Source organism: Crocodylus porosus, unplaced genomic scaffold (assembly GCF_001723895.1).
Source record: "Crocodylus porosus isolate Cpor-Errol unplaced genomic scaffold, CroPor_comp1, whole genome shotgun sequence".
NCBI lineage: Eukaryota > Metazoa > Chordata > Crocodylia > Crocodylidae > Crocodylus > Crocodylus porosus.
In genome coordinates, this window is record NW_017728943.1 from 47026077 (window position 1) to 47031770 (window position 5694).

The window sequence follows — 5694 nt, forward strand, 5'->3', positions numbered from 1 at the left end:
TACTTCACTGTCAGGGCGGCTAGGATCTGGAACCAACTTCCAAGAGAAGTGGTGCTGGCTCCTACCCTGGGGGTCTTTAAGAGGAGGCCAGACCAATACCTTGCTGGGGTCGTTTGACCCCAGTACACTTTCCTGCCATGGCAGGGGGTTGGACTCGATGATCTGCTCGGGTCCTTTCCGACCCTACTGTGAGAGAGGCTAGGTACGTCTTTGGCCGCCGCCGCCCCAACCTCTTCACTAGGGACCGCTCCCGGGAAGACAAAGAGTGACTCACCCCAGTTTGGACGAATGTACGCGTCTGCCTCGTCTGCCACGACTTGGATGTTGATCTGTACCGGTCCAGTTGGTTTGGCACGTACAGTCTGGAAATGAGACTCTCCTCTTCTCTGGGGTCTCTGGGTTCTGAGGGCTCCTCCACCCCTACACCCTTGCCCAATCCACCGGGTAGGACCGTCTGACCAGATCGGTCATCTGCTTATGATGCTCCAGGATAGCACCAAAATAAAGCACAGTGAAGTCAATGGAAAGAAAATCACGGCTGAGGGCACCTAGGGTGTACCGCTGGCTTCAAATCTCAACCGCCGGCCCCAGTGCTACCTTGTCTGCTGAAAGGTGGGGAAATCACCCCTGTTTACTCCACGATGGGCTGCTTCGCCCGCATCACCCAAAGATAAAAGAAAAAATGTACCGGCGACTTCTTCGTCCCCGGCGTCCACCCCGTTGCCGTCAGCTACGGCTCCGGCCTGTACAGGGTCCCTGCTGCTCCCCGCGGTGTTTAGCCCTCTTCGGCCTTGCTGGACCTGCTTCCCTGGGTTTTGAGCCCCGCTGGGGAGCCCTGTTTACCCCAGAAGGTCCGACCGTACCTCCAAATGGCTCAGATCCGCCGGAGAGCACTCCTGCCAGCGTCGGCTCCAGCACCCGCTGCTTCCGGATCCACCGCGCCACTGTGCTGCTCCGATGCTCTTCTTATGCCAGTCCGGGTTGCTCCGGCACCTGCTGCTTCCGGGTCTCTGCAGGAGGTAAGTTTTTGCTGCCCGCCATAAGCCGCGGCACGCGAGCCGCGCCGGGTCGCGTCAGCTCGGGGCTCCCTCGAGCCCGGCGCCTTCTTCACCCCCTTACACCTACAAACTATGAAACTGTGAAACACTCAGGATCTCAATATTTTGCTGTTAGACAAGAGGGCGCAATACAAAATTACACACACACACACACACACACACACACACACAAACCCACAAACACTCTATGGGTTCATACAAAACTATATGCACATACACAAACACGCACTTTTGTTGTTGTGTGTTAACACTAGGGGGCATTTGGGGTAGCTTGGGTTCAGGATTACTTGGGGTCAAGGTGCCCCAGGGTTACTTGGGGTCAAGGTGCCCCAGGGTTACTTGGGGTCAAGATGCCCCAGGGTTTGTCGGAATCAAGGTGCCCTGGGGTTACTCAGGGTCACAGTGCCGGGGTGGAAGTGAGAGAAAAAAACCAGGGCCAGAGACAGCAGAGCGAGTGGTGGAGCCAGGGGAGGAAACTCAGATGGCAGCGAGGAGGAGTGGTGGAGCAAGAGGTAAAGGGGCGGTGGGGGAGAAGTCAGGGGTGGTGAAAGCTGTGGCTTAGAGGAGAGCAGAGCTGGGGTTTTGAAGGTGGCAGAGCGAGAGCCAAGATGACAGAGAGAGAGAGACAGAGAACAAAGGTCAGAGGGGAAGAGAGCAAAGATTGGAGCAGGGCGAGAAGGTCAGTAAGACAACAGCCCAAGTCAGGGTTCCAAAGTAACAGTTTTATTAAACAGGCAACACACTACAAGGCCTCACTGTGGCTGGGTGGGGATGAATAATGAAATCTCTCTCCCTGGGACTCACCTGCCACGCTTTGGAATGACGGAAGAATAAGAAGTTAATTCTCCAAAGAGAGGGGGTATAGTAAATCACCCCAGAAGCAGGATAAAAGAAATTTGGTTTATTAGTAACTTCCTTCCAGGTTGTGGAGCATCCTGGCTGTTCTTGTAGCTTGCGATATCCCTTTTCTCCACCACTGTGCAGTCCACTTCCCCAAGTCAGTCAGCACTACTCTAGTCCCACTCTATTTTCTCTTTCCTGCACTACCAGCAGATCCTTTCTCCGTGGGACCTTCTCTTAGCCAGTAAGTTTCTCCTCTCTTCCTCACCTTACTTTTCTGGTTTCTATTGTTACCTACACCCAGTCAGCTGGTCTTATCAGCAAGCTGCTCCAGCGTTGGGTCTGCTGCTCCTGGTGTCCCTGCTGAATCTCTCCATGCTATGCCTCAGGGGGCAAAAGAAAACCCCTTGCTGTGGACTTAAGAAGTGCCTAATCAGTTAATATTCAGAAATCAGGCTCCTAATCAGTTAATATTCACCCCGGGTGTGATCTCCTTCCCAACTGTGTTTACTAAGTAATTAACTTTGACCTCTCCCCCCATACTTTCAACTTAGTAACATCAAAGGAACAGGGCTGTCTTTGCCCTGTTACACTCACAAAGTTATTGATTCCCACACACACGCATAAATACACACACATATACCCACACAATGGTATCAGGAGAGGAAAGGCTTAATGGAGGGATTTGAGGTTCAGGTATGTAGAGACAGAGTTCAGGTCCTTTGCTTGGGGGAAGAAGGTGGGTGATAGCTACCTATCCCATGCTGAGAGTTGATCCTCAATAGCCAATTGTGGTCTTCTCTAGCAAGGTGCTGTCCAGAGTGGGGTCACCGGCAGGGCTTCTGGGTGGATAGGTGGCATGGTGTAGTGCTGGTCCAGATGGAGAGGGAGTCCCAAGAAGATCACATGCTACAACACCTTTTATAAGGGTGGGCTACATGTTTCTCCTATGGGAAGGACATGGCCAGGCAAGGACAGTCCTGCTCAGATGTATACGTGCAGATCCAGGTGTCTTCATTGTCTGGTGGAACACAATAGTAGGGTTGCTGGTTTCTGTAGGGTCTTTGTCTTCCAAATGTTGGGTTCCTATAGGTTCTTTATCTTTCAAATGCTGGGGTTTGTCTCTGTTCCTGGGTGAGATCTATGGTTCTTGGATGAGTTAATGCAAGGCAACAGTCGGTCGTTGAGTTGATGGTCCGGTCGTTACTGATCATTTAGTAGAGGCCTACTACCATTATGCCTCAAGCACCCTCATTCATTACCATTCATTCAGGAACCAATTTACATGAGACTGGTTAGACATGAGTCAGTTACAACATACTATACAATAGGCTATACCTGGGCAGGGGACACAAGATGGAGGCTTGACATACAAAATGGAAACTTAACATTACTTGACATTACTTTACAGACACAGGCCTAAATCATATAAATGCAATATAAAACAGTAAAAATCAATACAAACATAACATAACACTATTTGCTTTATAAAAGGGTCTTGTTACTATAAGGAAGTATAAGAACTTATCTTACCTATGACTGCCTTTAACAACTTATAAGGGATAGAGGGGAGAGAAAAAGAGTCAGAAATCATTGGGGAAGAGGAGGGAATGTATTTTTAAGTTAAGAAAAGAAAAGAAAAGAAAAACCTGGGGTTTTTGGTACACTGGCGTTACTGCACAGAGTGTGAGTGATTGTGCATTGATTTAGTACTTGGTTAGCCAAATACTAAACTTAATGCGCAGTAATTATGACACATTAATAAATGTGACAGAGAGTGACAGAGTCAACAAGTATAAAGAAAAGGGGCCCAAGAATGCCCAGTGGGCAACTGAGCAAGGGTAGGCCCAGAGGGGTGCAAGGCTCAGCAAAATCTTGCCAAAAGAGACAAGAGTGCAAAAGCCTGTAGAACAGTGAAGCCTTAACGCTGTTGTTCAGACTGAAGGGATGATTGGACTACAAGAAAGAGAGACAACAGAGCACCAAAGGGCATGAGCTGTAAGCAGCCTCCCTTTTCAAATTAACATCTGCTCTGAACTAGATCATACGGTGGGCGCTAAAAGGGAGGCAAACTTTACTCATTACAAGCTGCAGGGTGGGAAGAAAGAGCAGGGTAGTGCCCAGCTTGTGACATGGCAATTGCAGATGCAGGGAAAATGTGGAGGCAGGTTGTGTCTTCTCTCTTCAGGGCTGCTATCAAGTTGGTTTAATCTCAAAGTAGAGGTTAAGAAACCACCTGCCCCTGATGTAATAGTTCCTGTGGGCTATTGTAGAAATATGCCATCTTTGGTATACAGCTTTTCCATGGCCACATCTACCCATGTGCTTTGTCGCTAGCTCACCCTCCTGTTCTTCCCAGCTACTGCATGTACTAGAAGCTCTTTTACATTAACAAAATGCAGATTTGGCTGTCTACCAGCTGTACAGCCACATCTCATACAGCCAAACCTCATGTATTAACTGGAGAACTGGGGTGTGACTTTGACTCCTTGGCTGTAACCTAGATGGAACAAGGGGCACAAGAGCTATGACATATTGCCTCTGTTAACTTTGGTCCTCATTGTCTGAACCTGTCATCCATGGGCATATAGGTGTAAAAGGTCACATGAAGATTTTGCACTTGATTAAAAGCAGGGTTGGTTGAAGTCCCTTTTGAAAAATAGGGCCACTATTTTTCCCATTGAATTTCTCCCCGTAAGCAGATTTATTTCACACCAAATTGACTTTGTCTGTGTTTCTGCATCTACCTCTTTCACTTTGGTTATATTTTATAAATCTGTAAATGTGATTTAATATGTCATCCTTTTTATAAAATATTTCAAAATTAGTTCACTTTTTATCTTTTTATTACTTTTTTGGAATTCTTTTTTTGGAATTCTATTTTTATAATAAAGGAAAAAACATAAAGGGGATCAAATTCCTAATGGCCCTAGCTTGAATGCTGAGTGCACATATGCACTGATGTTTGTATATGTAAAACTTTAATAAGAAATGCAAATATTCATTTATTTTAGCAATTAACTGATTTGCATGTACAAAACAGAATGGAAGCCTACACACAAACCACCATGCTCTCCACATTAGGCATACTCTGTTATGCTGAGTTACCTCAAAGTGGAAAATTAACAAAATATTCTTAATTTTTTGGAGACTGCCAACAAGTGTAATCTCCATAAATGTGTATCAGGCAGGAATATGATTTTACATACAGTATAATTTTACTATACCATAGCTTATTGTAATCCTCATTCTAGTACAGAGGCACAGCGAGGTCTTTCAGTGACCAGAGCCAGTACAGGGGGGCGGGAGGTAGGAATTATACTAATCATTGGAGAGTGGGGTGGGGTCAGAGGCAGGGGAGTCTTACCTGCTAGGGCTCTCCTCACATGAGAAGTAATTGCTAAATCACAGGCTCAAACTGCTGCTGCTGAGGGACAGGAAGGTGCAAGGGCTCCCCAGGAGGTTTCTCCTAGTGCCCTGTTCATCCCCCTCTCCCCCAACTCCAGATGAGGGTTGTACCCATGGCAAAGCCTCATGAGGGGAGGCATCATTCTATCTCTTCCCTTCTAGATACACTGTTGGGTGTGGGACTGTATCTGCCTGGTTCCTGTGTCCAGGCTCTGCCTATAGTGGAAGGACTGCTGTGGGGAGACGGCCATACTAGCAGCTGGGATTGGGTCCCCCATGGGACTGGGAATCTAGTTATGCTACTGTTTCAGTGCCTGATGAGAAGGGCATTTTTTTGGGAGAGGGTGGGGAATTGCACCCTTCCTCTGATTCTTGTTTTGCTGAAAAT